The 12,227-nt window shown below is 40.0% G+C and overlaps 2 pseudogenes; both read right to left on the bottom strand.

The window, feature by feature from the left end:
- Positions 1 to 3,626: 3,626 nt before the first annotated feature.
- LOC149214093 (vacuolar protein sorting-associated protein 26B pseudogene) lies at positions 3,627 to 4,202 on the bottom strand (annotated as a pseudogene).
- A 4,414-nt stretch (positions 4,203 to 8,616) lies between these two features.
- On the bottom strand, positions 8,617 to 9,345 carry LOC149214092 (vacuolar protein sorting-associated protein 26B pseudogene; annotated as a pseudogene).
- Positions 9,346 to 12,227: the final 2,882 nt, after the last annotated feature.

Raw genomic sequence — 12,227 nt, 5'->3', positions numbered from 1 at the left:
CGGTTTTCTCTCTCATCCGCCGGACATGTGTCATTCAGTGTATGGCATCGCGCGGTCCCCTACCAAACTCACTTACTGCTTAAAGTGCTTATGATAGCCTGCCGGTTTTGGGTGTGGGACCCACCTTCTGATGGTTTGGGTATTTCCGCACGATTTTCCCTATTTTTCACATGACCAAGTGCTGGGGCTTTTCCTTCTCTGAGGTTTTTATCCTGCGATATGCGATTTGCGCTAATCGCGTATCAGAAATGGCCTCTGTTTTCTGATCTAGACTCCCCAATTGTTAATTTGTGCCACTGTGTGGTCTCCATGGGCCAACTATCAGTGCGCTTTGACCGAGGGTCCTCGTGGTTCCGTGCTGGCTACCACTGCCACGGCCCAGAGGTCCTTCCTGATAGCTCGTTTTTCATAAGATTTTGGAGTCTGACATAATTTGAAACAGTCATAGAACTCTGATAATTTTCAAGGATCCAATTTGGATCATGGCCTTCCCACTGAAAAAGATTTTGGACCACCAAAAGTTGGTTTTCAAGCATCGACTAAGTGAGGATACAACTTTCTCACCTGTCCAATCTCTATCCATTTTGCACTACTTGGCTTTGAACCCCTGAGCCCAATTCTGAGGTACTCAACATCTCCCCTGCGCATCGTTCTCACCTTCCTGTCTAGAACTGTGTCTTCCTGCAATTCATTAAGATATTCAGGTAGTAGGTCATCAATAGAAGGCAATTGACTCTGTTCTTCAGGATCTTCAATTAACGAAGGTTCAAATAGTCTCAAGCTGTCTGCATTGACGACTGAGTAGATGTGCATATAAGCTGGAAAATCAAGGCGAAAAGCATTCTCACCAATTTTCTCAAGGATCCTGAAAGGTCCATACCTTATTGGTTTCAGCTTTTTACCTTCACCTTGCATCCTGTCCTTGCTGATATACAGCCAGACTTGATCACCAACTTGGAAACTATGCTCCATCTGATGCTTATCATGCCTTGCCTTGTATTTGGCCTGGCTCTTTTCCAGCTGTTCCTGTACTGCTTGATGGATCTCTTGGATTTGTTTAATGAACCTAGTTGCCTTGTCCGCATCGCTGTGTCCCTCAACTGTTGTGTCCTTACCAAAGACAAAATCTAAAGGAGACCTTGGTGTGAAACGAAAACATGTCTCAAAAGGAGATCTCTAGGTAGAAGAGTGTTTGGCTTGGTTGTAAGCATGCTGCACATAACACAAATGTTCATTCAAAAGCTTAGGATGCTTACTGCAATATCCCTTGAGTAACTAGATCACTGTCCTGTTGACTACTTCTGTCTGGCCATAGGTTTGTGGATGGAATGTCGTTCTTTTCTTCAGGTTGGTGTCCATCAGTTCCCACAGACTTGACCAAAAATTTTCCACAAATCAGGTGTCTCGATCAGATATAATGGAAGTGGGTAATGCAAAATGAACCCATACATGTTGAAAGAACAGTTTTGCGGTTTGTTCAGATGTAATCTGTTTATTACAAGGTATCAAAATACACATTTTGCTGAACCTATCCACAACAACATACATATAATCATGACCTTTCCTAGATTTAGGCAGTCCTCCAACAAAGTCCAGGGAAACACTTTCCCAAGGATGAGAAGGAACTGGCAATGGAGTGTACAAGCCTAGTTTCCTATTGCTGGGCTTGCTTTTAGCACACATAGTACACCCTCTTACATATCTATAAACTGTCTTGTTCATTTTTGGCCAATAACAAAATCTTTGCAGCTGTGCAACTATTTTGCTTACCCCAAAGTGACCTGATATTAGAGAAGTGTGCGCTTCTCGAATTATCTTTACTCTTTCAGTTTGTGGAATGCATAGCTTCCCACAATGATACAAGAGTCGGTCCTTAATATGATAATCCAATTCTTCTACTCGTTTGCCTTGACTTAAATTTGCATATACATCTTTAAAGTCTATATCTTGAGCATATTGTTCAATGTAACTTTCATGCAATACAAAATTATGCTTAAGTATAGTAAATGCATTTATAATGGGTCTAGATAGCATATCTGCAACTTTATTATGTATGCCCTTTTTATATCTGATGAATAATGAAACTGTTGTAGAAAACCCATCCATCTATACTGTCTTGATTGCTGCAACTTAGTCTGGGAGTGTAGATATTGAAGTGAATGATGATCAGTATGTATAACTATCTCTTTTCCCATTAAGTAATGTTTCCAATTTTTCACACTCTGTACTAATTCATACAATTCTTTATCATATGTGGGATAGTTAACTACTGCAGAATTAAATGTCTCAGAATGATAACATATGGGTTTACCGTGTTGCACGAAACACTGCTCCCATGGCATAGCCATTGGCATCCGTTTGGACCTCAAATGGTCTTTGAAGATTAGGCAGAGCTAGTATCGATGCTGTACTAATATTTTCTTTCAAGGTGTCTGTTATCACAAAATCAAGCACTGAAGGCTGCCAATCAGTAAGACTCTGTGTAACTATTTCAAACCAGGCTTTTGACTAAGGCTTAGCCTCCTTAGTCTGAGAGGGCTCTCTCCAAGGTTATGAATGTCAACTAATGACAAGATGGCTAACTCTTATGAGACACATGAAAAATATGTTGGCTGGACAACATTTAATTGATTCCCATTGGGCTTATGGAGTCACTAATATCTCAGTAAACAATAACACTATCTTTTCATAGAAATTAGGGCACTTAACATCTAAATGTTCAAACATAACTTTGAAACCACAGTTTGCCAAGGCATACAGGAAGTCAGAGCATGATCCATGAGTTCTGAGTGATTATGCATTAACAAAACTATAAAAGAACCTTAAAGAAAATATACCATCACACATTTGAACAAGAAGATCCATTGTGAATCCTGAGAAGAAAAAACAGTCATTTGCATTACTGAAATCTGTCTATACATAAACCAAAACAGTCTTCTCCAAAACATCCGACCTCCATTACATCAAAGTTTGATCTATATATAGAGATTCATCCTTAACCACTTTGAGCTTCCTCCTCCAGCATGAGGGGAGCTTGAAGACTGCTACTAATTACCCCTATCTACCATTTAACTAACTCATTAAATACATTAAGTGCTGACTGTAATTATAAAGAGTCCTAATTAAACTATATCTCTAATTCTATCTTCCTCGTATCATGATCCTTCTTTGCTCCTTGACACCTGTCTCCTTTCAGTTTGGCCGAGATAGCATGAGAAGAGTATGCAATGAATAAGCTAGCTTTGGATACTGGATGCATTAATGGTTCAATAGTATTCGAATAAAACCCCTGTTTTTCCGGTCCTTGTCTTCCACCACTCTTCGAAAATGTAGCAGCATGTCCCCAGCTCTTTAATAACCCAAGGTATGCAACGCTGCCATGTTTCTGATGTGCTGTAGGCTGTATTGATGGACATATGTCTCTCTTTCAAAATTCCCGCTCATAGTATCAAAATAGCTGCTCTGCGTTTAAAATCACCACCTACAGCAGTTTCGTAGCGCGCTACGAAACTGCTGAGTTATGTTTGTTAATGCATATGACAATCTGAAATTTTGTAGGGCTTGATGCACAAAATGCTCTCCTTGTATCCATTCAGGATTACTGGTTGATTCTTGTTCCTGAGTTGCTATTTGCTGATTGTCATGAAATATTCAAACTCAATATGTAGGCAATCCTCAATCCCGACCTCCATCTTGATGCTGTTGTTAACTGTTGGAAGTGGTGTATAATTCCGCACCCAGAAGTCTTGGTACTCGACAATGTTACTGACATAGTTACGACTGATAGTAACCTTCAAAATGTACCTTAGCCTCCCATTTACACCATTGTATGACTCATATGGCATCTCAACTGTGGAGAACTCGAATGGATAGGTCTTACGATCATGAAGCTCACCAGGTACATCTAGCTCCCGAACAAGGGAAATAAAATCGTAGAAGTTACCCCTGTCGAAATACAACTCTATTTGGCCTAGAAGCTCAATTTTTACACCATTATGCTCAACTTTTTTACCAGCAACAGGTTCTATCAAAACCTCTACAACAACATTTTCTTGGCTTCGAAAAAGAGGCACCAAGGCAGTTTGCCCATTTCCTTTCTTTACAGTAGCCTGCTTACGAGTTTTCCCATCAGAAAAGGTGATAGATATTATACAAGGTAGCTTAAATGCTCCAATGAGATAGTTCATATTTGCAACTGGTCAATGCTTTTAAGTGATCTCCAAAACCCAAAATCTGCAATGATCGGTCAATCCACCCGCAGTTTTCACTTCAAAACACTTGCAAAACTTCCCGAACTCAGCAGACCTCTTAATTCTATCCGACTCATATGAAAATTTCGTTACAAGGTCAGGGGCTTCAATGATGCAATGAAACATGAAACTTTTTCACCTGGAGCTCTGACCACAGAGAAAACAAAACATTTGATACAGTGGTACCCATCTTCATCTTTACATATCCACAGATGACATAGAACTCCATGAGCAGTCAGGCGCTCATAATTCCCGCTCAGATAGTTTTGAAGTAAGCATCTTTCTGATAAGATCCTTTGCACTCTCAGAAATTGTGGGCCATGGTTCTGAATCAAAATCAATATGACCTCGTAGAACAACATCGAAAATTCCCTGTTGTGTTTCTGCCCAAAATGGTGGAACACCGCTGAGTAAGATGTATAGGATGACCCCGTCTGTCCACACCTCTGCCTCTGGACCATAGAGTTTGCATAACACTTTCGGGGTAACATAGTATGGGCTTCCAACCACATCAGTGAACACGTGACTAGGTTTGAAAAAGACAGACAGCCCAAAATCAATTTCCTTCAATGATGAATGACAGAAAGCACCTCTTTGTTAGTTGCAGTGCTCGTGCCCATCCCTATCACGAGCATGTTGCTTCAAATGATTCATCAACCTTGTCCCATAGTCTTTTACTTGTTCATCCGCAGTAATAGCACAGAAAGCTATTTCTCCAAATCTCTGACTAGGATAAGGGCGATAAGAAATGCCCCCAACAACTTAATTTTGCTTGATGATCATCATTGACTTGTGGCTCCTGTCCATTACAAGTCTAACAATGTACGCCTTTGGGAAATTGGGAAGTTGCCTTGCAAATATATTCTTTAATCCAATAAGCCAAATCATATGTTGATCAATTCCATCATTACTAAAACACACGAATTGAAGACGGCCTGCATCTTCCTCTTTCTTGAGTGATTCTTCTCTAGAACAATAGGCTCCACTGGTTTGAATGTTATCAGTGGAAGTAAGCTTATTAGCTTCCTCTTTCACGGAACTGGGTAAAAGAGCAGAACCGGAAGGAGCAACTTGAGCATTGTTGGCTGAGACATTACTGTTGTTGTTGTTACAGCTAATCTTTTCTTCTTTAACTGTGTCAAGAATCGGTTCAGTTTTAACAGTGGTGGCAAGTGCAGCTCCAGCAGCATCAACCTTGGGTTTAAGATTGCGGGAATTAGCAGCGCCGTTGTCCAAGCGAGCGGCAGTGAAGGTGTGCATGGAATCGTGGCCATCGTCGGAGTCGTCGTCGGCATCAGAGTCATGGTCTTGATCCTCTTCGTCTCCATAAGCAAGTAAACCACAAGATACAGACATGAATGATGAGCTAATAAGGTCCTCCACTTGAAACCTCGAGAACTCTGAGCATAACCTGCAGCCATTGCATTCCATACAACTACATCTCTCTCTGGCATTTCATCAAACACTTGGAAACCTTCCTCTATACTCCCACACTTAGAATACATATGCAGACAAAGGCAACTTTGACTTCCATTCGACTTCATAATAATTTATATTACCGCTATCCCCTTTGATGCCAACAGAGCCTGCACGTGTCAAGATCGACATGTAAGACTTTACACATGCTATTCCCGTAAAATTCTTGCAAAAAATATGATAGCTGGTGTGAGATGTACTATGGATCAGCACGAATTCCCCATTTCGTAGCGCAGTTAGTGCAAAGTCAGTGTTTTTCGCTACGAAATCACTAAAACAGGTTGCGCTGCGAAACTGCTAAAGGATTTATGCGCTGCGAAAACACTTTGTCCTTAAGCTAGTCTGAGCAATTTTGGCAACAGAATTTTCAGTGATAACAGTGGCTCCACTTGGGATAGTGTGCCCTTGTGGTACACTAAGAACTCGCAGGTCCAGTGCCTTATAAAATTTATTTGACAAACATCTTCTTTAAGTTCCTTGGGCCTTCACCTCGGGCTTTAGCTGGATGATCACTGTAGGAGAAAGAAAACTACATCTACTGAAAAAAAATGCTCAGTCAACCTTGAGCTTATTTGCCATTTCCTACCTACCTACCCTATCAATTTCAACTTCTTTCTGCTCAATCTATGTGAAATTTCCAATGTAGCCAATCTTCTGTTTTATCTGATATTTGATTTCTTTGACTGCATCGGAGTTCAGAGCCAATATGATAGTGTGATGACCGCTGCCACTGAAATTGTCTCTGATCTTTATAGGAAAACTGAAACACTGGAGTGTAAAACTCTTCCATGTAATCAGCTATAGGATCCCAGAATACATGATCAGCTTGATTTTTCTTGTAACTTTCCGGCTGTGCAAACTGATCTTCAACAACAGTGTTCAGCTCCTTAATCGTGAAAGAGAAAGGAACCAGCATTCTCTCCTTGCGTTCTGCCATAGAAAACTTCTGAAAATAATGATCATGATTATGAAAACTATATGCCTGAATTTGACCTTCTAAACCTTCAATTTCTTTCTCAATGTCCTCAGCAACTTCATCCAAAAATCTCATCTTATCCTCTGCCTTGCAGTCAAAGGATTTTAGATACGAGGACAAGGACAAAGGAAAATTTTCATTTGTTTCTCCATTACTATGATCATTATTCCATTGTTTGAAACCTTCAACTGAGGGAGAGTTTGCCACCACCTCTGACCTATCGATCCATTCCTCCAAAAACATAAGCCAAAAGTCTTGAAATGACTTAATGGATTTGGTAGGAAAACTTTCAATCCATTGTTTACATTTCCCTTGAAGTGAATCATAGAATGACATAATGCAAACATCCTCATGTTTAACTCTAAGAAGCTCTGCAAATTCACAAAAATCTGATATATGCTTCAAAGTTAAACTCGAATCTTCTCCGTTGAATTTTGGACCATTCCTTAGAAAATATGCATCCTTGGGAAAATGATTTGGGAAACCATGAATTCCTGAAAAATCTATGCATGCATACCTTGAAATAAGAATGGTAGCATCTGGGTCCTTCATAACTCCAGTGGAATCACCATGAATGTATGAGTTTTGAATTCTTCAACAATGGAGTCGCCAAGGTAGTTTTGCAGCCTCAAAAACCTTCTGAGCTCCTGCTACCTTCAGAAGTTCAACTTCATAATTTCGGGAAAGAATAATATTCAGGCTCCTGGCAGACGCACCAAAATGTTATCACAAAATCAAGCATTGAAGGCTGCCAATCAGTAAGACTCTGTGTAACTATTTCAAACCAGGCTTTTGACTAAGGCTTAGCCTCCTTAGTCTGAGAGGGCTCTCTCCAAGGTTATGAATTTCAACTAATGACAAGATGGCTAACTCTTATGAGACACATGAAAAATATGCTGGCTGGACAACATTGAATTGATTCCCATTGGGCTTATGGAGTCACTGATATCTCAGTAAACAATAACATTATCTTTTCATAGAAATCAGGGCACTTAACATCTAAATGTTCAAACATAACTTTGAAACCACAGTTTGCCAAGGCATACAGGAAGTCAGAGCATGATCCATGAGTTCTGAGTGATTATGCATTAACAAAACTGTAAAAGAACCTTAAAGAAAATATACCATCACACATTTGAACAAGAAGATCCATTGTGAATCCTGAGAAGAAAAAACAGTCATTTGCATTACTGAAATCTGTCTATACATAAACCAAAACAGTCTTCTCCAAAACATCCAACCTTCATTACATCAAAGTTTGATCTATATATAGAGATACATCCTTAACCACTTTGAGCTTCCTCCTCCAGCATGAGGGGAGCTCGAAGACTGCTACTAATTACCCCTATCTACCATTTAACTAACTCATTAAATACATTAAGTGCTGACTGTAATTATAAAGAGTCCTAATTAAACTATATCTCTAATTCTATCTTCCTCGTATCATGATCCTTCTTTGCTCCTTGACACCTGTCTCCTTTCAGTTTGGCCGAGATAGCATGAGAAGAGTATGCAATGAACAAGCTAGCTTTGGATACTGGATGCATTAATGGTTCAATAGTATTCGGATAAAACCCCTGTTTTTCCGGTCCTTGTCTTCCACCACTCTTCGAAAATGTAGCAGCATGTCCCCAGCTCTTTAATAACCCAAGGTATGGAACGTTGCCATGTTTCTGATGTGATGTAGGCTGTATTGATGGACAGGTGTCTCTCTTTCAAAATTCCCGCTCACAGTATCACAATAGCTGCTCTGCATTTAAAATCACCACTTATATCAGTTTCGTAGCGCGCTACGAAACTGCTGAGTTATGTTTGTTAATGCATATGACAATCTGAAATTTTGTAGGGCTTGATGCACAAAATGCTCTCCTTGTATCCATTCAGGATTACTGGTTGATTCTTGTTCCTGAGTTTCTATTTGCTGATTGTCATGAAATATTCAAACTCAATATGTAGGCAATCCTCAATCCCGACCTCCATCTTGATGCTGTTGTTAACTGTTGGAAGTGGTGTATAATTCCGCACCCAGAAGTCTTGGTACTCGACAATGTTACTGACATAGTTACGACTGATAGTAACCTTCAAAATGTACCTTAGCCTCCCATTTACACCATTGTATGACTCATATGGCATCCCAACTGTGGAGAACTTGAATGGATAGGTCTTACGATCATGAAGCTCACCAGGTACATCTAGCTCCCGAACAAGGGAAATAAAATCGTAGAAGTTACCCCTGTCGAAATACAACTATATTTGGCCTAGAAGCTCTTTTTTTACACCATTATGCTCAACTTTTTTACTAGCAACAGGTTCTATCGAAACCTCTACAACAACATTTTCTTGGCTTCGAAAAAGAGGCACCAAGGCAGTTTGCCCATTTTCTTTCTTTACAGTAGCTTGCTTACGAGTTTTCCCATCAGAAAAGGTGATAGATATTATACAAGGTAGCTTAAACGCTCCAATGAGATAGTTCATATTTGCAACTGGTCAATGCTTTTAAGTGATCTCCAAAACCCAAAATCTGCAATGATTGGTCAATCCACCCGCAGTTTTCACTTCAAAACACTTGCAAAACTTCCCGAACTCGGCAGACCTCTTAATTCTATCCGACTCATATGAAAATTTCGTTACAGGGTCAGGGGCTTCAATGATGCAATGAAACATGAAACTTTTTCACCTGGAGCTCTGACCACAGAGAAAACAAAAAATTTGATACAGTGGTACCCATCTTCATCTTTACATATCCACGGATGACATAGAACTCCATGAGCAGTCAGGCGCTCATAATTCCCGCTCAGATAGTTTTGAAGTAAGCATCTTTCTGATAAGATCCTTTGCACTCTCAGAAATTGTGGGCCATGGTTCTGAATCAAAATCAATATGACCTCATAGAACAACATCGAAAATTCCCTGCTGTGTTTCTGCCCAAAATGGTGGAACACCGCTGAGTAAGATGTATAGGATGACCCCGGCTGTCCACACCTCTGCCTCTGGACCATAGCGTTTGCATAACACTTCCGGGGTAACATAGTATGGGCTTCCAACCACATCAGTGAACACGTGACCAGGTTTGAAAAAGACAGACAGCCCAAAATCAATTTCCTTCAATGATGAATGACAGAAAGCACCTCTTTGTTAGTTGCAGTGCTCGTGCCCATCCCTATCACGAGCATGTTGCTTCAAATGATTCATCAGCCTTGTCCCATAGCCTTTTACTTGTTCATCCGCAGTAATAGCACAGAAAGCTATTTCTCAAAATCTCTGACTAGGATAAGGGCGATAAGAAATTCCCCCAACAACTTAATTTTGCTTGATGATCATCATTGACTTGTGGCTCCTGTCCATTACAAGTCTAACAATGTACGCCTTTGGGAAATTGGGAAGTTGCCTTGCAAATATATTCTTTAATCCAATAAGCTAGATCATATGTTGATCAATTCCATCATTACTAAAACACACGAATTGAAGACGACCTGCATCTTCCTCTTTCTTGAGTGATTCTTCTCTAGAACAATAGGCTCCACTGGTTTGAATGTTATCAGTGGAAGTAAGCTTATTAGCTTCCTCTTTCACGGAACTGGGTAAAAGAGCAGAACCGGAAGGAGCAACTTGAGCATTGTTGGCTGAGACATTACTGTTGTTGTTGTTACAGCTAATCTTCTCTTCTTTAACTGTGTCAAGAATCGGTTCAGTTTTAACAGTGGTGGCAAGTGCAGCTCTAGCAGCATCAACCTTGGGTTTAAGATTGCAGGAATTAGCAGCGCCATTGTCCAAGTGAGCGGCTGTGAAGCTGTGCATGGAATCGTGGCCATCGTCGGAGTCGTCGTTGGCATCAGAGTCGTGGTATTGATCCTCTTCATCTCCATAAGCAAGTAAACTACAAGATACAGACATGAATGATGAGCTAATAAAGCCCTCCACTTGAAACCTCGAGAACTCTGAGCATAACCTGCAGCTATTGCATTCCATACAACTACATCTCTCTCTGGCATTTCATCAAACATTTGGAAACCTTCCTCTATACTTCCACACTTAGAATACATATGCAGACAAAGGCAACTTTGACTTCCATTCGACTTCATAATAATTTATATTACCGCTATCCCCTTTGATGCCAACAGAGCCTGCACGTGTCAAGACCGACATGTAAGACTTTACACATGCTATTCCCGTAAAATTCTTGCAGAAAATATGACAGCTGGTGTGAGATGTACTATGGATCAGCACGAATTCCCCATTTCGTAGCGCAGTTAGTGCAAAGTCGGTGTTTTTCGCTACGAAATCACTAAAACAGGTTGCGCTGCGAAACTGCTAAAGGATTTATGCGCTGCGAAAACACTTTGTCCTTAAGCTAGTCTGAGCAATTTTGGCAACAGAATTTTCAGTGATAACAGTGTCAAAGGCTTTCTGCTGTTTGCCTCCCCACTGAAATACCTTGTTCAATCCTGTTAAAGCATGTAAGGGAGCTGCATTTAAGGGAAAGTTAGAAATGAACTTTCTCCAATATTGTGCTGCTCCTAAGAAGCTCCTAACTTCTGTAGCAGATTTGGGTTTAGGCCAGTTTACAATGACTGCCACCTTAGAGGGATCTATCTTCAGTTCACCATGCCCTACTATATGTCCCAAATAATTCAAACATGTTTTGCCAAATTCACATTTTGAGAGTTTAACATAAAGTTTTTCTCTTGTCAAAACATCTAGTGTCTGCTTAACATGCTTTAAATGTTCTTCCCATGTCTTGGTAAATATCAAAATGTCATCCAGATATACAATAACAAAATCATCAAGAAAAGGTCTGAGTACATCATTCATTATTCTCATGAAAGTAGCAGGAGCATTAGTTAAGCCAAAAGGCATAACTAGCCACTCATACAATCCCTGCTTTGTCTTGAAAGCAGTCTTCCATGCATCTTGTTTTGCAACTCTGACCTGATGATATCCACTATGCAAGTCTAACTTGGAAAAATAAACAACTTCTTTCAATTGATCTAATAGATCATCTATGCGAGGAAGGGGATAACTATTTTTTATTGTTATCTTATTCAGTGCTCGGTAATCAATGCACATTCTCCACGAGCCATCTTTCTTTCTCACCAAAATGATTGGAGATCCACATGGTGATGTGCTAGGTATGATGAACCCTTTCTCGAGAAAATCCTGCACCTGCTTCTTGATTTCTGCATTCTCTAAGGTGGAAAACCTATACATCCCAATGTTAGGTAATGGAGCATCTTGCTGCAAATTAATATCATGCACTATTTCATTTTTGGGTGGCAGACCTTTAGGTTCTTGAAACAAGATATCATACTCTGAAACAACCTTTTCTAAATCAGCTTGCTATTTAGCATCACAACCCTCAAATACATTGGTTTTATCAGGTTTCTTTTACTTTATAACCATCAGTAAAAATTGTTTGCATGAATTTACAATTTGTTTCATCTGCCCTGAGTTTATGAGAGTATAATTATTCTTGAGCTTATGAGCTCTTACAAAGTATTTGATTCCCTCTTTAATGAGTAGATACT

Source organism: Pinus tabuliformis, chromosome 1_1, assembly GCF_031772625.1.
Source record: "Pinus tabuliformis cultivar Carrire ecotype Pingquan chromosome 1_1, CPIR1, whole genome shotgun sequence".
NCBI classification, from domain to species: Eukaryota; Viridiplantae; Streptophyta; class Pinopsida; order Pinales; family Pinaceae; genus Pinus; species Pinus tabuliformis.
Note: the sequence above shows the minus strand (reverse complement) of the source record. Positions and strands in the feature narration are given on the sequence as shown.